A 26,483-nucleotide genomic window follows, 5' to 3' on the forward strand; every position below is an offset into this window, starting at 1 on the left:
AAGGAGAAGAAAAAAAAAAAGAAGAAACGGCGAAAAGAAAAGAAAGAAAAAGAGAAGAGAAAAGAAAAGAGTGGGTTAACGGGCCGGAATCGGGTTCGGATCCGAAACCCGTTAAGCCCAATGATAAGAAATTGGTTTGGCCAATTGAAGCTGAACCCGAGCCCAATCAAATTGGGCTAAGTCTGGACAAGCCCGATTTAAACCAGGTCCGAATCCAATTAAGCTGAGTTGGTCTCAGCAGACCTAATTGATTGTAAATTAGGCCCAATTCAAGCCCAATTCAACTGACAGAAGGTCGAATTGACCTTGGGCTAATCCTGACTCAGGCCCAAATGAGCCACATTGACCAAATCAGAGGATCCAATTGGCTAGAAAAGGTTGGACCCAATTATAAACAAGGCCCAATCCTTTAATTAAAAACCCAATCAACCCATGTGGACCCAATTTGGTTTTAAATCGAACCCTAAAGGCTTCAAATTGGACTTGGGCTAAATCCTTGGATAGGACCCAGGCAAGTAAGTTCATAGTATGATGAACTAAGAGATTTTATAATAAATAAATGGGGAATAATGTAAACCCTATGATGTTGTTTTAGGTGATTAAGGATTTGTCACCTGGACTTGAGCAATTTGGAAAGCGAATTGCTGTAAGTAATCTGTCTTAATCCTATCGTAGATCTTGTATTACGTTTTATAAGATGAACCAGTGTTTTTTATACAATTTGAATTGTATGCATGATTAGTGAAGAATGTAAGTAACCTGTCCCAATCCTGTTATGGATCATGTCATGTTATTAATGTTTCCCAAGCATTTATTTTAAGTATATATGTTTCATGCATGATATGTTACGATGCATAAGTAACTTGCATGATCCCAGAAGCTATGGCTATGTATGCAACATGATGATACTGATATTTTAATCATGCATGTAAGTTTATAAAGTCTTAGCTAGCCCAGAGGCACTATAATGGGCTCAAAGATGCTACTGAGAATGACTGAGCCGCCAGTGGCTGAATAGTAACTGAGCTTGCCCCGCCAGTGGCTGAATAGTAACTGAGCTGCCCCGCCAGTGGCTGAATAGTAACTGAGTCTGCCCCGCCAGTGGCTGAATAGTAATTGAGTCTGCCCCGCCAGTGGCTGAATAGTAACTGAGCTTGCCCCGCCAGTGGCTGAATAGTAACTGAGCCTGCCCCGCCAGTGGCTGAATAGTAACTGAGCTGGCCCCGCCAGTGGTCGAGTCTGACTTCGCAGTAGCATCCGAGAGAAAAAGGACCACGGCATGCCGGGGGCACGGTTTCATATGCATATAATATGAAAATTTTGTGATTTGCACTACTGCCTTGTTTAAATTGCATACATATTATGCCATGATGATTATTAGATAAACATGCATGTCAGCTTCTCAAACCCTGATTTACATGTTTAGCCTACTGGTTGATCCGGTAGGATTATGCAGGATTACTTACTGAGCCTTGTAGCTCACATCTGTTTATGCTTCGTTTTCTTTCAGATCCTCATCAGTGATCGCCATCAGATATGTTTTTATTTTGTTACAGAGCTTCGTATTTTTGGAGAAGCTTATATACTTTTGTACATTTGAATAGCATAGAAGTTCTATATTTTTGGTTTCAAACTTGAAGGTTGTACTGCAAAACTTTTAATACATATATATAAGTTTGAATCCTTTTGGCTACCTGTTACCCCTGTATGAGGCTGCGTGCTACTGTGGGCGATAGTCGGCAATAGCACGGCCGTGTCACGGATCCGGGTCTGGGGCGTGACATATAGTGGTATCAGAGCTCTAGGTTTAACAAGACTGTAACCGTAAAAATTTAGGGTAATGGGTAGTTAAGAGTATCATAATATATTAAGATTGTCATAATACCTTAGTCGAAGAAAGCAATTTATTTCAGTTTCATCCTAAACTCTTGACTGCTAGGTAGCTATAAGAAATAGGGAATACTCAGACATTTACCCTGATGAATTACCAGAATTACCCCTAGTTGAGAAATCGAATTCACCATCGATCTTAGGAGAGGGACCCATCATCAAGGCCCCCCTACCGGGCGATTCTTGTTAAGCTATGAGAACTGAAATTTTTGGAGGGAAACTTTGTCTACCTAAAAATGTTCTTTTCAAGGGTGTTGCCCGATTTGGGCGATACGGCAAAATGAGTCCTCGCTACATCGGTCCACTTGAGGTATGTTTAATTTTGAGGACGAAATTTATTTTAAGGGGGGTAGGATGTAATGTCCGGGCCCACAACCTACTAGGCCCAATAAGAAGTAGGCCCAGTTAGGGGTTTGGGCCCAAATTTTTACTGTGGGCAGTACTATTAGAGTGACAACCGGGAAGAGGTTACCACCTCATGCTGAGAAGAGAAAGGATAAGGCCACAATTGGCCGACAGGGGGAGGGCCACCTCATGCCCCACGTGGCAAGGCCAGACGCAACGGCAGAGCAAGGGGGGGCAGCTGGAAGCTCCCGGAGCTAAGAGGGCAGGGGGGATGGGACCTCACTGAGGGGCCCCCAGCCATGCAAAACCTGGAGCCGCCACCTCAACCCCCTACTGGCAGCCGACTCCGGCGCGCCTGAGACCGGGGGAAACAGCTGTCAGTCCCGGAGCAAGGAGGAAAGGAGAGGATGGGACCTCTCAGAGGAAGCCTCATCCCTCAAACAAATTATATAAGCCTCTGCCGGTAACCAAAAATCACAGACCCCCAGAACACAGAGAGCCGAAGCCCTGGAGCCGAAGGCGAAGGAGCCCTGAAGCTCCAAGAGGAAGGAGGGACTACCAGGGGGAAGAACTGCCCAACGGTAACCGGCAAAAATCCAGGTAAGAGGCCCCTTGTAATAAAATTTTAGGGAGTGGAGAAACCCTCTGTGGGGTATTCTCCCCTCTGTTTCAACTATGGGACAGAGAGGAGGAGACCGGCAAAAGGGAGAAGGGTCACGGGCCGGACCCATAGACCTCGGACCGGCCTGAGAACGGCCGCGGCCCAAGGCCAGGCCCGATGACCACTCGGGCCGAGCCGCCTGCAGGGCACCGCAGCCTCGGCTGCGGCTACTCTAGGGCTCGGGGGGCAGCCCCGGGCCGCCGGTCAGGTTGAGCCGGCAACCGGCGTGGCCACAAGGCCGCCAGCCCCGGCCGGACCACTGCCTCCTCTCCGGCAAGAGGCGGTGGTGCCGGAGGGAAGGACCAAAGAAAAGAAAAGGAAGAAGGGAAGAAGAAAGAAAGAAAGAAAGAGAGAGGAGGAAGAGGCCGTAGATCCGGCCGGAGGAGAAGAAGAAGGCCGGAGGACCGACCGAAATGGCTAGGGCTTCCGATCGGAACCAAGGAGAGAGAGAAAAAGGAGAGGAGGAGGGGACTTGCCCGTGTACGGCCGTGAGCGTCGCCGGTGCGGGCTCGGGCCGGGGAAGCCGAGAGCTCGGCCGCGGGCTCGGCCGGGGAAGCCGAGAGCTCGGCCGCGGGCTCGATCGAGGAAGCCGAGAGCTCGGCTGCGGGCGTCGCCGATCGCGGTCCGACCCCCTCCCCGTGAGGAGGAGACCATCGACCTCCCTTCGCCGGAGAGGAGAGGAGAGGAGGAATGGGAGATCGGGATGAAAGGAAGCTTCGGGAAGGAGAAGAAAAAAAAAAAAGAAGAAACGGTGAAAAGAAAAGAAAGAAAAAGAGAAAAGAAAAGAAAAGAGTGGGTTAACGGGCCGGAATCGGGTTCGGATCCGAAACCCGTTAAGCCCAATGATAAGAAATTGGTTTAGCCAATTGAAGCTGAACCCGAGCCCAATCAAATTGGGCTAAGTCTGGACAAGCCCGATTTAAACCAGGTCTGAATCCAATTAAGCTGAGTTGGTCTCAGCAGACCTAATTGATTGTAAATTAGGCCCAATTCAAGCCCAATTCAACTGACAGAAGGTCGAATTGACCTTGGGCTAATCCTGACTCAGGCCCAAATGAGCCACATTGACCAAATCAGAGGATCCAATTGGCTAGAAAAGGTTGGACCCAATTATAAACAAGGCCCAATCCTTTAATTAAAAACCCAATCAACCCATGTGGACCCAATTTGGTTTTAAATCGAACCCTAAAGGCTTCAAATTGGACTTGGGCTAAATCCTTGGATAGGACCCAAGCAAGTAAGTTCATAGTATGATGAACTAAGAGATTTTATAATAAATAAATGGGGAATAATGTAAACCCTATGATGTTGTTTTAGGTGATTAAGGATTTGTCACCTGGACTTGAGCAATTTGGAAAGCGAATTGCTGTAAGTAATCTGTCTTAATCCTATCGTAGATCTTGTATTACGTTTTATAAGATGAACCAGTGTTTTTTATACAATTTGAATTGTATGCATGATTAGTGAAGAATGTAAGTAACCTGTCCTAATCCTGTTATGGATCATGTCATGTTATTAATGTTTCCCAAGCATTTATTTTAAGTATATATGTTTCATGCATGATATGTTACAATGCATAAGTAACTTGCATGATCCCAGAAGCTATGGCTATGTATGCAACATGATGATACTGATATTTTAATCATGCATGTAAGTTTATAAAGTCTTAGCTAGCCCAGAGGCACTATAATGGGCTCAAAGATGCTACTGAGAATGACTGAGCCGCCAGTGGCTGAATAGTAACTGAGCTTGCCCCGCCAGTGGCTGAATAGTAACTGAGCCTGCCCCGCCAGTGGCTGAATAGTAATTGAGTCTGCCCCGCCAGTGGCTGAATAGTAACTGAGCTTGCCCCGCCAGTGGCTGAATAGTAACTGAGCCTGCCCCGCCAGTGGCTGAATAGTAACTGAGCTGGCCCCGCCAGTGGTCGAGTCTGACTTCGCAGTAGCATCCGAGATTAAAAGGACCACGGCATGCCGGGGGCACGGTTTCATATGCATATAATATGAAAATTTTGTGATTTGCACTACTGCCTTGTTTAAATTGCATACATATTATGCCATGATGATTATTAGATAAACATGCATGTCAGCTTCTCAAACCCTGATTTACATGTTTAGCCTACTGGTTGATCCGGTAGGATTATGCAGGATTACTTACTGAGCCGTGTAGCTCACATCTGTTTATGCTTCATTTTCTTTCAGATCCTCATCAGTGATCGCCATCAGATATGTTTTTATTTTGTTACAGAGCTTCGTATTTTTGGAGAAGCTTATATACTTTTGTACATTTGAATAGCATAGAAGTTCTATATTTTTGGTTTCAAACTTGAAGGTTGTACTGCAAAACTTTTAATACATATATATAAGTTTGAATCCTTTTGGCTACCTGTCACCCCTGTATGAGGCTGCATGCTACTGTGGACGATAGTCGGCAATAGCACGGCCGTGTCACGGATCTGGGTCCGGGGCGTGACACAAATGACACAGATGCCCGTAAAGCCAGGAAGGCTCAGATGAAAAGAGATGAAGCCATTGGGTAATTGCCTCACTATAAGTAATTTTGGGTGGATCCTGAGTGTTTGAAAGCATATCTCGCTTATATATATCATTCTTGAAACTCTTGTGCTTTCAGGAAAGCGTTACCTGTTGCCATAGTGCTTGGAGTTGCAGGGCTAGCTGGCTTGTATTTCTACCTCAACAATGCCTACTAGTGTGAGCAAGGAGCATCATGAGACTCCTCTTTTCTTCATTCTGAAACTGGTCGAGTCAATATTAGTATTCATAATGTACTGTCATCTGTAACAACAGAATAAGTTAATGTACTTATGTTTCCAATTTCAAGTTGTGAGGTTTCTGTTAAACAAGCAACAAATGCAAATTTCAGTGATCAAGAAGATAAAACCAAGAAATAAAATTCAACTATCATATGATCTGAATGACAAAATATATGCCTGTCAGCTGAGAACTATGAGAGGTTAATGAGTTCATTTGCAAATATTTGCACATCAAATATGCCGAATCAATGCCATTTGAGGCAAGTAAAGCTGTATAATGAACTTGAATGAACTAGAAATGCACATACAGTGATCTAATAGTTCTATGCAACTCTTCTCAGGTTCTCAGGATGGAAATCACCTACTTCCCCTCAAAAACCTTCTGAAGGTCATTCAATTTTCTGTGACAGATGGTGAATGCCTATTTCAAGGAAACAAGAAACAGACCACCGAGCTCGTACCGAGCTCGGGCTCGTTCAGGAGCTCGTAATTGAAACGAGCTTTACGAGCTCGAGCCCGAGCCTTTGCTTTACCAAGCGAGCCCGAGCCCGAGCCCAATACAGAGCTCGTTACCGAGCCCGAGCCCGAGCTACTGTGAAACGAGCCGAGCCGAGCTTTCCCAGGCTCGGGCTCGGCTCGGCTCGTTAACAGCCCTACTTATACGAGGCAAGTGATGGACGCTGCATCATTTTTAAGAACTTGACCATCAAATGAGGTGGTCTTCTCTTATCCTCCGTTTGGAAGTGTTGGGGGAGAAAAGAAAAAAAAAAACTTTAATGAAGAGGAAAAAAAAGAAAGAAAAAAGAATAGACTTTTTTCGCTCCTCGTTTGGAAATTTTAGGAGGAAAGAGAAAGAACTTTCCTTTCTCTTATTTGGGAGTTTGAAGAGAAAAGAAAAGAAAGCATACATTTTCAACATTTTTACTAAAATACCCACTCAAAAAACCAGAACCTCCGATCTTAAAATAGAAATTAGAAACCAGGACCGTGATCCAGATGACATCGAGTAGATCCACAAAGATTCAAGAATAACAACCAAAATCTGGTTCAAAAAATAGATCTTGTCCTTCATTTTTTGAAAAATAAATGATGTAGGAAACATACTTTCTTTTTTAACGGATCCAAAACAGCTTGAAGAGATCAACACCTACCACTGAAAAAAATGAGTAGGAAATAAAAAGTAAAGAAAATGAATAATAGAAGAAGAAACAAACAAACAAATAAAAAATCAGAAAATAACAAATCACATCCAAAAATAAGTAAAAGAGACGCATTTATCAAATCCACCCTCATACAATCATCACAGATCCAAACCCCATAAATCAGAAGACAACATATCACATCCAAAATAAGTAAAAGAGACGCCTTTATCACATCCATAACCATATAATCATCACAGATCCAAAAGCCATAAATCAGACAACAGATCACATCCAAAAACAAGTTAATGAAAAAAATAATTATTTTAATTTTTTCTATTGAGAGAATAAGCTTATCTTTGAAGCTTAACAATCGTTGCTCCTCCAAGAAAGTGCAACTGTGGACATGGAGCTTCGTAGAGGTGTAGCAGATGGATATATGGAGATGGAGATGACATATGAAAGGTTAAAATAAAAGTTACCCTAGGATATGTTTGTCCTTTCAATTTGGTACTTCTTTAATTTAAAGGTAAAATAGGTATTATAAAAAAATTTATTAAGTTCCAATTTCTTTCTCTCCAAATTCTCTCACTTATGAAAGGAGAGAATTGGAGCCCAAAATTTTTCCTCCTATTCCCTCCTTTTCTTTTCCTTTTCCTCCACTAAAAAACTCTCAAACATTAAAATTTTTAATTTTTCCTTCCATTCCATTCCTTTCTGCTCAATTTCAAGTTTTCAAACGGAACCTATCGTGGCCTTAGCTTATGATACCATCATCATGACAATCTTCCATACGTGGATCCTAGCCGCCAACGTAGCGTCCGACTTTAGTTATGCAAGGGATGGATTCACATTGGAGGCTTTCAACTTCCATGGTGACTCAAGTTGCCCCAAAGCCAATCAGGGACTCAACATAATTGGCCCTCACATCTCCCTCTCTCCCTAACCAAAGATTCCTAGAATGTCGGATGAGAAGGCTTTCCCCAAACCTATGCCCTTTTATTGGCATGATGATCGCATTAGCTAGCTTCTTCGAGATAGGTCACTACAAAAAGAAGAAGCAAAGCCGACTCTTGAATGCCGATGCTAGGGAAAAGCGTCGGCAAATTTGGCTGCCGCGCCAACTTTTGTCGACGTTTCTAATGGGCGTCGGCAATTTAAAAGAATCACGCGTCGTCATAGTCCTCAATTGAAGATGAAGCTGGGAAGCGTGAGAACTGGACCTAGGGCGACGCTATTACGCGTCATTGTTCTCCCCGATCTACAACGACGGTTATAAGCGTCGGGCTAACACGATGCGTATAAGCGTCGATCTTAGAAGACGCGTACAAGCATCGTCGAAAGTGAGCACACCTCCTAACCCAGTGACCGACCCCGATCGAGCCCTCATTCTGCTCTTATTTCTCCTCTCTGGCGCTGCCCGAGCTTCCGTGTTGCTCCTCTTCCTGCCCTAGCTTCCGTGTTGCTCCTCTTCGGCGCTGCCCTAGCTTCCGTCTTGCTCCTCTCCGGTGCTATCATCACTTCCGTCTTGCTCCTCTCCGGTGCCGGCTATCCGACTCCAACCTCCTCTCCTCCTTCTTTCTCTTCGGCGTCGACCGACCGACCCCAACCCCTCTGCCCGAAGTATTTTTCTCCTCCTCCCTCCGCTTCCTCCTCGCTTGTTCTCCTCCTTCTCCACCTCCTCTTGTTCGTGTGTTCGTTGGTGTTTCTTCCAAATTTTACTGATTCTCTAGCTTGGCCTCCGTCCGAGGATCTCCTCCTCTTCCCTCCTCTCCGGCGCCATCCGAGCAGCCCTCAAGCCTCGATCGAGCGGTATCCCTCCTGTCCGGAGACCAGCGTCGACTGACCGGCCTGAAGCAACGAGTTAATGCATTATGCTCTTGTACTGTTCTTTTTATCTGATTTTTAATTTGTCATGCAAATGCATGGCACTCTATCGATGAAATGTGAAAATTATCGAAGGTTTGAGAGTGATAGAGATATCAGTGGGTGGATATTACTGCATATTTGATGCTATATATTATTGTAGATCTCACTAAATTGGCGGACAAGCGCCACTTCGGCGACCTGTTTAAAAGTTCAATAGCACACGCATTAAAATTCATTAAAGAGTTGCTTTAAAATTCGAAGGTCCGAGAGAGGGAGAGAGGGAGAGGGGGAGAGAGAGCAAGTATTCATGCATCCGTTCAAAGTTGGGTTTTTTTGTGAGAAAAGGAACATTCAAGAGTTCCAGATATCTCCTGGAGCAGGCAGCCATCACTTTGTTAACCAATTTTAAAATTTCAATAACACATGCATTTACAAATGTATTAGAGTCGCATTAATTTCGAAGCAGAGAGAGAGAGAGAGAGGAGTAAGCATTTATGTTGTCAGATTTTCTTTTCGAGAAAAAGGAATTATAGTTCAAGACTCAAGAGCGCATGCATGCACAAATTTAAAGAGTCGCATTAATTTCGAAGGTTCGAAAGATAGCAAGTATTCATGCACCAGTTTTGTTTTCCTGAGAAAAGGAATTTTCAAGAGTTCCATGGATCTCACTTTGCAGGCAAGTGCCACTTTATTGGCCAATTCCAAAGTCCAACAGTAGGTGCTTTCACCAATATAAAGAGTCGCATTATTTTCGAAGGTTCTAGAGAGAGCAAATATTCATGAGTCAGCTTTTTTTTTTTTTTTTCAAGAAAATGGGTGAGAGAAGTTTCACCTATCTCATTGAAAAAATGAAGGGAGTACAAATTCATTGCAAGAAGCTAAAACCAGCAAAAGGAAGGTAAGAGGAGACGAAACCAACATGGATGTATCCTTCAGGACAGATGTGTCCCCCTTTAAACTTTTTCTCTCTCCAAGACGAGTTTTTGAGTATTATACAAAACTCTAAGGCCTTCTTGACCTTGTAACGAGCAACAATATTTTTTGACGGGTTAGTGCTTCCCATGGTCGACTCCCATGCTGCTTAACATATTGCATTCCGTTTAACGTGCAATGCAGAAGATTTTCCTTTTCTATTGCTACTCTCCATTGGTTTATTCTCTTGTTATGCTTCTTCTAGATATTTCCTCGTCAAAAGTTTAATTCCTCATCCTCCTTTCCATTTATAGACTGGGCCCATGCTCCTCCAAAGTGAGCTCGCTCATTAGTTCTCTGGCTGTCCTTCTTGCCACCATCCGTGTCGTCTTTCCTACCGAGAAGGATATCTCCTTGGCAAGGATTCGTTGTTGGCTGAAGTGCACCATTTCCATGGATTTAGCCTGCTCTCTACTCCAGAAAAACCTGGAGCGGGAAGTCATGGAAGAACGAAGAAGCTCACCATGGAAGAACAAGAACCACCCGTCATTTAGGTATGGATGGTATGGGACAGATTCTTATATGATTGCATTCCTTTTCCCATGGTGGTTTTGGTCGTGTAATAACCAACAAATGATAGGATGTCTTCAGCAATACCATCTCTCTCCAAAGAATTGCTACGCTGCAAGGTGAGGACTCTTGCCAACTCTATGCCACTTTATATATATCACTCGAATTAGCTAGTTTATTCTAGATTTTTCTTTCCTCATACATTGAACTCTCTCCGTATCGAAGTTTCTAGAGCGTGGATAGATATAGTCAGAAAGGGCATTGTTCTCTGTATCGGAGTTTCGAGAGTGTGGATAGAAATTGCTATATCAACCATCTGATTTGAGTCTTGTAGATACCACATGTCAAATATGGAAAACATCAATAAATGATCGCAATGCGGTAGAAGATTCGAGTGCTACGGTAGACCATGCAAATACCTGAAATTGCCGCATCATCACAAAAGTATCGAAAGGTCGAGAGAATTGTTGATATCACTAAGCGGGCATGAGGTACTCAAAAGCCGGCAACAATGTCGAAGGTTCGAGAGTTGTACTAATTTGGATAGTTCTAAATTACCTAAAGTTGTGCATTGATGGTTACATTAATTTAGACGATTCGAATGCATACATGCATTCATGCGTCATTCAGGTAGTGGATTGATATTTCTTTTGAGTTAATAGCAATGTAGCAATAGTGACAGACTGGTTCCAAATACTGAAAGCTGTTCCTGTAATGCCGATGATATTGAGTGGATCCAATATGTTTTATCTGATCTTACACTAATTAGGAAGATCAAAGATATACTGTGAACTTTTCATGCAGAGATTATAGTTGGCACACAGTGGTTACCGGCAGAATATCTATGGCTGTGCAGAAGATTCAAGATTTTGATCCTAAAAGAATGAACTGAAAAACAAATATGCACTAAGCGAAGGCTAATGCAGAAGGCTTAAGCGAACATTCTAGTCATCAGTCCAAACAGGGTCAAGACAAGCCAGGGATTCGGCAACATCTGTGAACTTCAAGAAGTACACTGGACAAGAGAATAAGGATGGGAATGAGAAGAGGAAGGTCTAACAACATTTGCAGTTGAAGTTGAATCTTCTAAGAAGCTCAAATCTTGTTTCCTTTTGAGGGAGAAAAAAAAAAAGGTTTCCTTCGAACCCTAAGCTAATTGATACTAGTCTGAGCGAAACATCACTCACCTTCAAATAGCCTTTGCCAACGAGAATTTCCCATTGTTGCAACCTGTACCTCAAGAAAATGACAATAAATTGGAACCGTTAGATTTGACTAAATCAGGGTTTGAAATTTAAATATTCCGGTACAAGGGTAATATTGGTCACATCTAGGCAAGGTACTTAACAGTGGCACATCCACATATCTATTCATAGTTTGCCCAAGGTTTGAAATACTGGTATGATACACACTCGATACATCTCAGCATGCCTCGGTGTGGGGAGTATCATACCACAGAGTACAGTCAGTTTTCAACCCTTGGTCTAATTATGACAGTATACGAGTTTTAAAGAAAATGAGAGATAACCAGAAGACTTGCACCTCTCTCTCTCGTCAACAAGAAGCACCACACTAATGGATGAGGCCTTAATGGATTTGACCAAAATGATGACCCAAACAGAGCGCATGAAGTACAGAAATTAGACGGGAGAGATCTGGGGAACAAAAGTCTTAGAAATTTATTCTTCACAATTCACAGACCTTAGCCTGTATTAAGTTTCATAAACAAAATACCAATTGAAGAGAAAGATGGAGTCCAATGATTTCATTAATTTAACCCCCCTAAGAATCTAAAAACAAGCTAAACACATAATAAACATTACAGTGAAGAAAGTGGGTCGAAATAGAACCAACTTGAACTTCAAGAATATCATCTTCTTGACCTATCAAAAAAATACATATACAATATTACTAGTATAAGCTTACATGCATCTATACTAAATGGGCTTACAACTAATACCACCTCAGGTGCTAAGAACCAGAACAGAGCCTATCTTTTCCTTCCTAAATCCTCTTAATTTGCTTGTCATCTTCATTCCACTGCAGATCTCTAAATCACAGATCGGCAAACACATCTAAAAGTAGTCCTGTTATTGGAGTTCGGACCCTTATTTATCCTAGGGAAACACATCATCTCAATAGAACTCAAGCAACACTCTAGGAGCACCAATTTGGGTACTAGGTAAAGCTTGGTGTTGGAACTGACTGCATTCCAGCATCTTTGCTGATTGACAGGTGAGTTCATACAAGCCTAGCTGGTTGATCAATCTGGATTTGCTCTAAGCCATCACAGAGGTATTATATTGGTTAATATAATATTCATGAAGTTCATTGGTTTTGCTGACAGCAAGCTATAGATTTGAACAGAATTTTTGGCCACCCAGTTCACTGTCCGCTTTCCTAGTCAACCAGCATCTTGTCAGCTCATCTCACATCTGCACCACACTGGATGCCTCCAGAGCCCCTAAGCTTGGTGAAGCTTCAACTGAAACCTATGCTACCCGTACCCTTCAAGTTACCCTAGATACCTGCACCCGACACCCAAACCTACACACTAGTATAGGACACTGACATGGTTCTGTCAGAAGAAATTCTTCGATACTGAAATAATCACATGAATACAACATGCACTTGTACCCAGCACACAATCCCGAGTCCACATAACAGACTGAAACCACCTCAGTGCCAGAAGGCCAATTTCTGGATTTAATGCTGCCAATGAAGGTCATGGAGCATTCTGCATGTAGGTACGGAATGCATAGGATTGATTTTCAGCCACCATGGGACAGCCCATAAAGAATTGCAAAATTAGGCCCGGGCATCTCTTTCTCTCTCTCTGACCAAAGGAAAGCTATTAGGCAAGCTGAGGACTCAGATCAATTCTATGGCTTCTCATAGGCACGCCACTCCATTTAGCTAGTGCATTCTAGATTGCTTTCGCTTTAAGACATAAGACATGCATGCACTCCATTGGATGTTCACTATAAATTCAATGGTCAAGAACCCTGTAGACATTGGCAGGCAGATATACAGTCCCTCAGTGATTTATGACAAGAGACAGCACTGAATTGGAAGAACCAGAAGCGCACGCATTCACGCAACAAGTAATAAAGACCACATGCATTCATGAACCAGTTTACATAGTAGAGTTAAATCTTTCAAGCTAAATGGCAGCAAAGCTCAAATTTGAAAATTCTAAACTAAGCAGTGAAGACTATTGTCATCACAAAGATGGCATCCTGGGTGAATCCATGCATTCTTTCCAAAGTTTCCACTAACCATGAGTACCCGAGAAAGAGCGAACATTTAAAAAGAAAAAAATTATAGTTGGTATACATCAGTTACTGACTTCCTGGTAGTTCATGCATGCCTGTACATAAATGTAAAATTCTGTAAGACCAAACAGTGAACTGAAAGAAAAAAAAAAGATACATGAATTGGTGGAAACAGGTATTGATTAAATAGGAATGTGTGACAGAGTTACAAGAGAAGCTACTTCAGAAATCATAGACGAGGAGCTTCACTGCAACCATACTGATCATAGTTTGATTTATGTGCACTGTGCCGGATGACTTTTCTTACTTTATCTCATCAAAATAAGTATAAACGTCATATGTCCATACTCCACATTCGGAAATGTGTGACAGCATTACAAAAGAAGCTATTTCAGAAATCATAGAAGCAAAGTTTCAGTGCAAACCATACTCACTGATCATAGTTTGGTTTTTGTGTCCTGTGCTGGATGATGCTTCTTACTTCTATCTTATCTAAATATTGTAAAAAGATCATAAATCTATACTCCATATGAGACCATCTGAGAATAGTTATGTAACCTGAATTGATAAAGGGTAAGAATTACATAAAACTTCTAACACAGAACCGGAAACTAAATGTTTGATACTAAATGGCATAAAAAGAGAGCAACTAGCCTAATCATCCATATGAAGAAATAGGGTTCTGAAAGTTACCAGATTGTTATACTCCACTCCAAGTGAGGAACTACACAGACAGCTCAGTAATGCATGGATTTGAGAATGCAACTACAAGGAAAGGCAGATAGGCGACGCTTTCACATGACATCACTCATCAGCTTTCCTTTCCAGGCTTTTACACCTTACAAAGATGAGATTCAGTTGTACATCTCCATCCAAAAAATGCTAGAAGAGCATAAGCAAGGAAATAAATGAGAAGTTGAAGAAAAGATAGCAGAACACCAACAGTGAAAGATGAAGAATAGAAGTATAAGACAGCAACAGATTATGGATTTTATACACTTTATTTATCCCATTCTACAATGGAAAACATGATTACTATCACTTATTCCAGGAAGCAATTTGAAATCCATTGAAATGTATAAAGTTTTAGCCATGATCATGTTTCCCATAGCCTGCTTACCTTTAGGAAAATTGTCATTTCTATATCCAAATACACTCACAAGAAAAAACCGAGGGAAGGTTTCTATGGCAGATATAATATGTTGAAGTGGAAATTTAGTAAGACTAACTGACTAGGACTGATAGAACCAAAAGTTAGATGAATAACAGAGCATTTATAAAGAGAAATGGTTTGACAAGTTGCAGCTCACCCATGAGGTGTTAAATTCAAATAGAAGGGTTGATGAAGAGAATACGAAAACAATAAACTTGCTTATAAGCAGTGAGAAGATGCTTGAAACCACTTCAAATTAGAAAGTCATAGCCTGCATAGGAAGTAATGGCAAAGCAAGAACCATAAATCTTCTCTGAACACAGTTAGAAATTAAATTTTGTGTTTCCCTATGTAAATGAATAGATGCTATCCTTTTTGTTTTATGTTGAAACAAATCATGTCTACTTCAATATCATGTACTTTCAAAAAAACCATTCCCCCCTAACTTTATCTAATAGCATCTTCAAACACCATGCATCATATTTAAAGCCATTTTGATGGTGCTTCTCATATGTTATATTCTGTTTGTCACAGAATATAAAAGAAACAATAAATTATAGGTCCTGAAATTCTTCAAGGGAATGAGAAACTTTAAAAAAAAATGTTGATGATCAGAAAACTGGACATGCTAATAAAGCACTTGCATTGAAGCTTCTTAAGAGCACCAGCCAATGATCATTTATTTCATGATCATGCATGCAACATGAAGACCTATTGCTTGGCTGCTCCAAAAAATATGCCATGGGAAAGGTTATAACCTTACCAAAAACCATATGATCTAAATATGAATTCTAATTATAGTTCCAAATTCCAACAATTTTTTGCAATTATAAAAATTCGATACTTATTACCGAGCATTTAGATTCTTCCTCCCTGAAAGTTTGTTCCTTCAGATCAGTAGCATAACAACAAATTCAACATAGTACACTGAAACGGTTAAGTAACTTGAAAAATTGTTACAGCTATACTTTTCTTTAATAACCAAGAACATTTCAAAGTTACTAATGTTGAGATTTTTATATCACAATAAGCTATAATACTGTGATCTTGCTTGGGCAGTTTAAAAATGACAACAAGAATTTCTATTTTGATGATCTCTAGTTCAAGAGCACAGCTTTAATCCTCAGTCAGTACTATATTGCAACCAACTCCGAAGAGTACAAAACAGCATAGCAATTTAGCTGTTTCTAGTTGTCACGCCCCGAACCCGGGGCCCGGGACGCGAGCAGACGCCGCGCACCTGCAGGGCGGACCCCGCAGGCATGCAAGGCAGATAAATCAGATCAACCATCAATAACTAAATAAAAATAAATTCCAGCTTTCATATCAAATGTCTACATACACATATGTCAAAAGAAAAGTCAATATCTACTAGCTAAATACATCATGATCACTCCATCCCGTAATCCTTATAATCATATGTCATCACCTGCAAAAAAATGTAAATAGTAGGAGTGAGCTAACAGCTCAGTAGGCAACATCATGCAATAAAGTCATCATATAACATGTCATGATGCATATGAAAAGCAGCTAAAACTCATGAATCCAAAAATCCACACGATAACCCGTAAACCCGATCCGAGATTTAAAATAACTCAACCGCATGACTACGGCCACATCACCCAGTGGCATGGTTACACCGAAGTGTCAATACAACTCTCCGCAGAGCCGCTCCACTGAGCCAACACACCACTGTGCCGCACCCCCTGGTGCCAATCTTACGCTCCACCGAGCTTCTCCGAAGAGCAAAACGCACCCCTGTGCCGCCACTATTCTATCACCGGTGGTCGCGGTGTCGGAACTAGTTCCTCAGTACAAGTCGACAGGGCCAACGTATCATCCCATTGGCGGGGCCTAGACTATAGTCACGCGGTTTTAAAAATCAATAAATCAATTTTCCACATGGTAAATTTCCAAATCAAAGTCATGATAATGCTCCCAATAGTAAAGCACATAACAGTTTATGAAATTAAATATTTAATTCTAATTCTAACACATAATGCCAATAATAAATCATAACATCAACATATGCAGATACATGTTAAAATTCTACTTTAAAGCAATAGGTCACCTACCTGGGCTAGCTTAAAAAAATCCCTGCCACAGATATCACGAACCCCTGATTAAACATAAACATTAATTATTTAATTAATTAAGAAACATAATTTAAACTATTTCCAATCCCTTAAACTCCTAAGTTCATAGATCCAAGAATGGGCCCCCAAGATCAAACATAGACCCTAAGAACAAGTAAACCAAAACCCCAAAATCAGAATCCTTTAAACCCAAAACCAATTGTAGCCCAAAACAAATTAGGCCCAATTGAACCAAACCAGATTACAGGTCCAGATCAGATCTCGGGCCCAAACCAATCCAGCCCATAGATCCAATCAGGTCCAACTCAGCCCAAAAACAAATCTCCAGCCCAACCCAAACCAGATTTGATCAGACCAGATTAGATCAAATCTTAACAAACCAGATTACACTCAAATCAGACCAACCCAAATTTCTGACTCAGATTCAGACCCAAAATCTAATTTCAATCCGAAGCTGATTATTCATATTGCAACTCAAACTCAAATCAAATCCAATTCAAGGAATAGGTGGAACCGGTTCATAGCCTGAACCGGTTCATGGTCTGATCCACAAATGAGGAACGGAAATCAAAACAAGAAAAAGCCCAGGAAGAAGAAAGAAGAAGAAGAAGAAGAAGAAAAAGGAGAAGAAGAAGGGGAAGGAAGGAAGAAGAGACGGTGGCTGGTGGTTCCGATCGGCCTTCGGCGGCCGACCGTGGCCCTCGGCGGCGGCGCTCGGCCAGCCGCCATCGGCCACGCCGCTGTCACGAGCAGCGCGGAAGAGAAGAAGAAAAGAAGAAGAAGAGGAAGAAAGGGAGGGAAGAGAGAGGCCGGGGCTGGAAAGCCCGGCCCCCCGTTCGTCCACCTCCGGCCGAACTCGTTTCGGCCCGGATTGACCCCGGTCGGACACCGTCGGCCGGCCGAATCTCACAAAAACTTCTCCGAAACAGGGAAAGTGAAACCGATTAACATACCCTCATTCCTCTCCCCTTAAATCCATAAAAATGTAGTAAATGGGTTGTCTTTCTCACCTCCGGTCGTCGACGAGTGGATTCCCGGCGGCTCCGGCAGCGACGGTGACTCCGGCGATCCTCTCAAAAAGAGGGAAAAAGAAGAGGAGGAAAGAATCAATTTTTTTAGAGGGATGGGGGCTCCTCTGAGAGTTCCTAAACTCTCTTAAACGAAGAGAGAGAGAGAGGGGAGAGGGGTGCGGGGAGGTTTCGCTGGCCGTTCGGCCGGCGTGGTGATCGTGGGGATGACCACGATGAACAAACTGAAGTCGGCACCCATTGCCGACTTCAGTTCGTTGGGCCCAACAAAAATTTCAGGTCTTTAGTATTCTAGATGGAACTTAAAAAATCTGAAAAATGGTACAAACTGCAAGCAAAGTTTTCATTATTAAAAGATGAAGTGCAGTCAGATGCATTATAATCATATAGGGCCATAAACCAAAGCTGGTTATACCATAACTGAATCTTGATTCTTGCACCATGTATAACAACTCAACTTCAAGACCACCCTCATTGGAGGAAGGTGTCCTCAATTGTAGATAACAGCCATAAATGTGGCCTTAATCACATGGTCCTCCACTTTCTAGCAAAGTTGGCAAAAAGCACTTCCTTGTAAGAGGATTGGAACGTTCACCTCTTATTGCAGGGTGAAGATTGTGCTGGCATCATGGGATGTCGCTTGATATCCTGAGTAATTTAGATTATTATACAATAGAGAAATAAGCAACTTAGAGTTTTAGCACTCATCTCAATTTGCCATCAGTGATATAAAAATAAGGGGCTAGCTGACACTTGATGGCATGTAAGTACTTACATGCATTGCAATTACCCTCCCAATTCTGCTGTATCTGTCTACCTCTCACCAAGCACTTTAAAGTTTGATCTTTTGAAAGCCTGCACATAGAGCTCTTACATGTCGCGGAACTAATGAATGTGAACCATCTATGCAGCAGATGACGCAATTGTAATTTTAAACAATATCAGCATGACATTTATATTAAAAGGGTACCCAGGCACATTTGCAAGAAACAATACAAAATGAAAAAGTATAAGATTAAAATCTTAATACACTGAAATGAACTGTATGACATAAAAAAAAATGAATTTCAATATCCCATAATATTATTTTAAATGCATCAACAACATATACATACAACAATCATGGCCAGTCTGGCTGTTGATCTAATAGTGCACAGGAAATTTACCTTGAACGAAGAACAAGATCAGTTTCTCTCATGCTTTACAAGAGACAATAAGACATAGCAGGCAATCTAAGAAAAATTGACATCAGGCATCATATTCTCTGTCTTCTGAGAAAACAGAGAACCTGCTTTAGAGTTCCTCTGGATGGGGTTAGCATTTGCTGCAAACTTGTAAATATATATCAGGGAACTCCTCATCTCCGGAGTCCCCCATGGCAATATTTGTGTGCATGAAAGACTTGCCACAATCAAAAGATCCTGAGGGAATAAACAGAAATTCCGGACAGTAAAGACTATATAAAATAAAAGCCTTCTTCTATTTGCAATAGAAGTCATGCCATTGACAGATCCAAATACATTGAAGCGAATAAGATCACATCAGGTATCAACTAAAATATATAGAGGCTTATGAACAGAAGTGTATTCATATCGATAAGAAGGCTAAAGAACTTCTCACGATGAACTCCACATACAGAAAGCAAGGCATGTCAAATATGATCAACATGCACATAGAAAAAAAAGCATGCCAACCATGCGTTCACAACAAACTCCATATATAAAGACATATGACAGCAAGTCTAAGACCCTATTTGGGAGAGCTGTTGGCAGTAGAGCTTTTGGAAATAGAGCTGTCTAAAGTAGAGCGTTTATAAAAAGCTGTTTGCTGTTTGGTAACTATATTTCTAAAGTACCGTGGCACTTTAACATGTGTTTGGTAAACAAACTGGAAAAATACTTGTGTGACAAAATAACCATAAAGGACATTACTAGTATTATACAACATAGCATAATAAAATATAATATGTATTAATACATAAATATATAATATAGTATAATATTAATGGAATGTAATATAATATTATTATAATATAGTACTATAACATTGTGCATTATAGGATAATAATTTAATATAATATTAAATTATTTAACATAACATATCAATGTATTATGATATAATGTAATATAATATTATATTTATAGTATAATACAATAATAAATGTATAAAATATTATAATTATTAGTGTAAATTAATTTTTCACCCTTCTGATGACCATTTCTCTCTAACAAATTTTCTAGCTAAGTAATAAAATTGGTTAAATAATGACTAATATTTTTATTTATTTATTTATTTATTTATTTAGATCAAATTATTTGCCACTCACTCATTATTTTTCTTTTTGTTTATTTTATTTAGTTATTTATTTATTATTTTATTTCATTGAAATATATTTATTTATTATCTTATTTATTTATTCGTTCATTCGTATATATATTTATTTATGCATTTATTCTTTTCTTTTCTTTTCTTTTTCTTTCCTTTTCTTCTTTTTCTTTCCTTTCCTTTTTTTTCTTTTTTTTTCTTTTCCTTTTTCTTCTCTTTTCTCCTTCCTTCCTCTCTTCCCTTATTTATTTATTTATTTATTTTCTTTTCTTTTTCTTTCTTTTTCTTTTTTCTTCTCTTTTTTTCTTTTCTTTTCTTTTCTTTTCTTCTCTTTTTTCTTTCCTTTTCTTCTTTTTTTCTTTTTTTTTCTTTTCTTTTTTCTTCTCTTCTTCTCCTTCCTCTCTTCCCTTCTTCTCCTTTCTTATCCTCCCACGAGCCCGCCAGGCCGCGGCAGCCGCGGGAGGGGGCCTGGCCGTGGCCGTGGCTCACCATGGCCAGCGGCTGGTCGCAGCGCAGCGAAGCCCCATGATCGACTGCCATGGGGGCTTCGCTGTGGCTCACCTCCCCAGTCCTGCGGATGGCGGAGGCCCGGCCACCCCACGGCTGAGCCCGGCCGCTCCACAGGCCGGCCGCACGCCACGGGTGGCGTCGCTGCCGCCTACGAAGGGGTCGCCGGCCACGGGTGGTGGCTGCCACCGTGGGCAGCCACGACCTCCCAAAACAAAACAAAACAAAAAAAAAGAGGAAGAAGGAACAGAGGTGGCGGTGTTGAGAGGAAGAAGAAGATAGAGAGGGAGAGGGAGAGGGATGGGTGAGAGAGAAAGAGGCGAGATGAGAGTTTTAGGAGAAAAAAATGAGATTTAAATGGAGGTATTTCGGTCAAAAAAACAGCTTCCCGACAAAGCTAAAAACAGCGTTTTCGGAAAGCTCCAAAATGGAGCTTCTCCCACAAAGTTGTTTTCAGCTTTCTGGAAAAGCTGAAACAACTTTCTAAAATTTTTACCAAACACCCTTTTCCATTCAAAAGTACTTTTAGAAGGCCAAAAAGCACTTTCTGGCTCTCCAAAAGTTCCCCCAAACAGGGCCTAAGAACTTCTCACAACGAACTGAATATACAAAGAGCAAGGCATGCTAAATATGATCACCCTACAGAAAGAAAAGCATGCTAACCATGTTGCTAAAAAGTAGAATTTCCTGTGATGTCTGGGATTGCTAGCTAATAACCTATGCTAAAGAGAAAAGTGGAGATGAAGGGTGGGGGAAGGGGATGGGCAGGAAGAGGAGGGTCGGAAGGGCTAGGGCACAAGGAGGAGGGTGGTGGGGAAGAGAGGGGGGAGAGAGAAGAAATGGAGGAGATGAGGAATGGTGGGAGAGGGTGATGGGCAAGCGACGGGGGTACAGAGATGGAGCATCTGGTAGGGAATAATAACTGGATTTCTATTGGACTCTAAAACAAGCCTGAACCCCTTGGGCTAGGCCCAAAGCCCAACTTCAAGCCGGCTAGGCCCAATAAATCTTGGCCAGCTCAGCCAATTTCCAACCCTATGACAAATAACAGGGAATAATAACTCTTGAGACACCATAAGTTTTCCACTTTTATGACAAAACTAATTTTCTTTTTCCCAAAATTATCCATCGACGTTGATATCGGTTGGATTTCTCTAAAGAAAACTGCTATCAATAAGCTGTCGGTAGTCAAGGAATGGTGCAGTGCACAAGGTGTAAGTAGTGTTAGTCACATATTGCTTGGCCAATCATCATCTTCCACATAGGATTTGGCAGGCAATCTCTAGCATTTTCCATACCATAAAGAAAGAAAAGGGAAAGCCAGAGTCCAGAAAGCTCAGTCCTAGTTCTCTACCCACATGGAACCAGGATTTGATATTTTCTATTAATGCCTATATGCATTATTTATTTGTAATATTAACACCTGTATGCATATATTTGTTCGTTACACAACCAAAATGATTAGTTTTGAGTACAAAATAGACATACATATCAGTTAGGAGAATGAAGCTTGTTGGGGGAGCGCAGCTCCCCCCCCCCCCCCTCGAGTGCATGAGAACCTTGCCGTCAGAGGACCGGATGACGGCCGAGCTCGGTGCCCGACCCCGGAACATCCGACCCGAAGAGCTCCCGACCTCGGAGGTCCGCCCTCGCCGCCCACCTGCCGCGGTTGCATCCTGCCAAAGTCTGGTCAGGGGCCATACCCCGCCACCGCCTCCGGCATTTAATGCGCATGACCTCTGCAAACCCCCGACTCACTCAACAATTAATGTGTATCTCCGACTCACACAACAATTAATGTGTATCTCCGACTCACTCAACAATTAATGTGTATCGCCGGCTCACTCAACAATCAATGCGCATGGCTCCTGTTATCTACGGATCCTCAGTCCTCCACGGCAAATCGGCTCGGCAGCGTTCATTCAACCGTGACAACTCTCTGATCCCGGCCTCACCTCCGACATCGAAGCATTAATTCACCTGATCGCGCATCAACTCGAGCGACGTGCTAAGCCGTACAGCGACCTCGCCCCATCACATCACAGGTAATCCGACCCCCCTATAAAGAGGAACCCCTCCTCAATGGGGGTTGGACTCAGAAAAAAGAAAGCAGAACGCTTCTTCCCCCTTCCTCTCTCCCAAATTTAAACCTCTTCTAACTTAAGCATCGGAGGGCCGGCGCCGGAAACCCCGGCCACCGGCTTTTTGCAGGTCCCCCCTCCACGGAGGACGCCGCTCGCCGATAGATCGCCGCCCGCCAGAGTTCGCCGAAGCTCCTCCTCCTCAGCCGACGGCCGCCCCCGGGTCCAATTTCCAGCAACAAAGCTAAATAAAATTTAGGATTTTTTGCATGAATATCCTTCTAAAAATTCAAATTTGCATGAATAACCTCTTAAAATTTATATTTATTTCTGTACCCTCATAAAACACTATTTTTACACAAATTTTCCTAATATAACGGTTCTTCTAACACCGTTAATAAAAACCATATTTATTTTAATTTAAAATAAAATAAAATTTTAAAATTAACTTTTTGTCCTCCATCGTGATCGCCTTATAATATTTCTTTTTGCACATCTATCCATTAAGAATATTTTAGTCATTTTAATTTGAAAAGCGCAAGATAATCAGTACTATTAAGTGAAAATTGTAAGGTGGCCAGTACAAGCTTCGGCACTAGACCATTTAGATAATGAGCTAGTTCCATTAATAATTCTGAATATGTTTCTCTAACAACTATTCAATATGTCAATAACATACCACTTAGTAATCTCTTCATCTCAACATTTTTTGGCCAATTATAGACATCCATGCTTGGAGATAACTTCTTCATGATGCCTATGACATGGAAAGATATAAAACATGCACATTGACCATAACGATAAGAGATACATAAAGTCTGTAATTTCCAGCCGTACTTAAAATTCTGACTTCTAGAAAATTCATGACTAGCTCAATCTGAAAATACTTTTTAAGAGGAAGAACTATAAATCTAATAATCTACTAGTATTTGTTAGTCAAGTCATACCAAGTAGAAGATCCTTACAGATGCATGCAAACAAAACATGATATACAACAAGCAACAATGTACTTATATTCAAACATTAACCAGTAAAGTGACAAAAAGAATAAATCTTGGTATGAATTCATAATTTCAATGGGAACGTTTTAACTAGTTGTAGAGACAAAATAGCATATAAACTAGAACTCTGAGAACGAAACATGGTCGGAAGTGACTACAAACCAGCACATGATAACTGTACTTGTGGGGCAGCAGTGCTTGACAAGGACAAGATCACGGGAATTTTAGCCAAAAAATCTCTTTCAAAGTTATCGAGCAACAAAGAAGGCATCTAACTACAAAAGGGAGGGAAAGAAAGGAGTTTATATTCCCCACTTAGCATTTCAAGACAACGAAAGAAGGCAAGGATGTCTGTAATTAAAAGAGAGTAATGCAAAACAAAGCAGATAACACATTTTTTTACGTAATATAATGGGTAAAAACAACTAATGACAAATAAGAGAAGCATACTATTTCATTTCTATTAGTCTTCCCCCTACAGGATTCCAACTCCAACAGCCAAGCTCAAGGATTCAAATTTATCAGTCAGGATAAATATAATATGCAAATTAAACAAGAAACAACCAGACTGGCAGATACAGATCAAGGAATACACAGATGAAGTAAATAAGTTAATCAAAGTATGGAGACATCAAACCCGCTAATAGATATTATGTCACCAGCACAAACTTTTGTTATCCAATGCTGAATGGCATTCAAAGCAGTATCACCATCGGCAATGCTATGATTAGTGGTTTGACTTTGGGACTACCTATAGAGAAGAACAGATAGTTGGAATTTTTTTTAAAGAAAAAAGGCTAGCAAATCAAAACAAGCACAACAGAACATTTAAGCAAAAGTATGATTGCATTCAACAATCACTATTTAATCCAATATTTTTACACTTTAACATCCGTAGCCTTCCTTTTAAAATCCATGTTGGCCAAACTAGTTGAAAATAGATACATACATACATACAGAATTGCTTCAAATTACTTGATAGTAAACCTAAAATCTAAATAAGGCTAAACAATTGCTTCTATTAACTAAAAATCACATATACTGTTCCTCATAAGCCATTGACAGGTTCTGAAGAAGGGTTCTTCCACCAGAGAAAGGAAGAAAGAAAAAAGGAAAATGCAATAGGGTAAATTCCATTCAAGCATTCCAACATTCAAATCACCAAACACATCAGTAACATAGCACAAGACCAAATCTTTCACAAGAAATAAGATATCCATTGAATACAAGAAAGAAAGAAAGAGAGGAAAAGCATCGAGTAGTTCCATTCAAGCGTTCCAATACTGAAATCATTGATCACACAAGTAGCACAACATTGAATCTCTCGCAAGAAATACCTTTCACACACATAACAGAAATGAAGGAAGAAAGAAACAAAGAAACCACAACATAATAACTCGACTGAAGCATTCCAATATTGAAATCATTAAAATAGCACAAGATCACAATAAATAAGAAAATTATGAATCACATAGATGAAGAAATGAAGAAAGCAACCAGCATACAAAAAAGATCAAATGTTGAACCTTGAACAAGTTATTTTCCCTCAAGTCTAAAAAAAAAAAGAAAGAAAGAAAAAGACAAAAAGTGCTAATTATGCCTGTCAAACTTTCTGCAGATTAAAAAAATCAAAGAAAAAAAGAAATAGAATTAAATCAAGAACCCATTTGGAAAATATAATATACACACACCAATGCACCATCTCTTCATCCTTCCTCAGATATTCTTGCAATTGCTCGCTTTAACCCGCAAGTCCAGTATAGTCTTCGTTATGCCATCCGGAACCCGTTTCCCGCTACGGGTAGGATCAACTAAAACACACCCTCCTCGCTGTCCAACCCAATCTAAACATTAAAATCGCAAGTCCAATATAGTCTTCGTTATGCCATGCATCCGGCAACCGTTTCCCGCTAAGGGTTGGATAATTTCATCGTTGATTCCCTAAATAAAAGAAAGCCTATCTTTCTTCCCCCTTTGAAACCCTCTAATCGTAAACAGCCCGAAATCCAAATGGAAACCAGCACAATCCAATCAAAGCGACAAGAACGCTTAGATTTCCAAGAAATCCATAAAGAACACCAAAAGAACCACGAATTCCATTGTTTCTTGAGAAAAGAAAAGAAAAAGAAAGGAAAAGACAGGGAAGGGGCGGTGGATCAGACTACCGGCGAGGTGGGCAAGTTGAGGCGAGAGGTGCCGAAGGACCACTTGTTGGTGTGGCCGTCGGAGGACTTAAATATATATCAGGTGGCCGCGAAGCGGGGAGAGTGCCGGGGGCCGCAGCGGAGTTAGGCGAGGAGGGGGAGGTCCAGCCAGGCGCCGATGGAGATGGAACGGACTGCATTGTAGAGGAGGGTTTTGCCCCTCCGACGCCATGGCCGCGACTCGATAAAGAAAGACCAAGGGAGAGAGACTCCGGTTACGAGGAAACGACGGAAGGAAACGACTCCTGAGTCCTGATATTTATAGCTCTACCTCGCGTTTCGCTGACGCAAATGGTAGACCCAGGAAGACGGCAAGATTGCCGATATCAGTAACGACGAGGAAATTTATGTACAGGTCCCTCGTTGAAAGTAAATTACTAATAATCCCTCATTAGCAAACTTCATACAAAGTCGGCCGACTCTCCCTATTTCAGCATACGACACTGCAAGCAATTAGCATATGTGATTCACGTACATTAAAAAGTAAATTTTATATATATATATATATATATATATATATATATATATATATATATATATATATATATATATAATTGCACTCAAAAACTAAAATAAAAATTATATTCATATAAAATTACATGATAGAAATTATATCGTTATTTAGAAGAGGAAAAGGAAGGAAAAGAAAGGCAA

General features: G+C 41.0%; 2 long non-coding RNA genes across 9 annotated transcripts; one reads left to right on the forward strand and one right to left on the reverse strand.

The window, feature by feature from the left end:
• The first annotated feature begins 5,369 nt into the window (after positions 1-5,369).
• Positions 5,370-5,756, forward strand: LOC120111792. The gene is made up of 2 exons (XR_005513192.1): positions 5,370-5,431; positions 5,528-5,756. It is a non-coding gene; the product is annotated as an uncharacterized LOC120111792 (long non-coding RNA).
• Positions 5,757-9,483: 3,727 nt separating this feature from the next.
• On the reverse strand, positions 9,484-26,106 carry LOC103706796. Of its 8 annotated transcripts, XR_005513086.1 has the most exons (6): positions 25,791-26,106; positions 24,263-24,376; positions 18,487-19,132; positions 18,307-18,359; positions 14,128-14,316; positions 9,484-13,992 (listed from the first exon to the last, which is right to left on the reverse strand). It is a non-coding gene; the product is annotated as an uncharacterized LOC103706796 (long non-coding RNA). The 8 variants fall into 8 exon arrangements; XR_005513087.1 differs by lacking the exon at positions 24,263-24,376; XR_005513091.1 differs by lacking the exons at positions 24,263-24,376; positions 25,791-26,106 and having other exon boundaries at positions 18,487-18,566; positions 18,878-19,545.
• Positions 26,107-26,483: the final 377 nt, after the last annotated feature.

This window comes from Phoenix dactylifera, chromosome 8 (assembly GCF_009389715.1).
Source record: "Phoenix dactylifera cultivar Barhee BC4 chromosome 8, palm_55x_up_171113_PBpolish2nd_filt_p, whole genome shotgun sequence".
Lineage (NCBI taxonomy): Eukaryota > Viridiplantae > Streptophyta > Magnoliopsida > Arecales > Arecaceae > Phoenix > Phoenix dactylifera.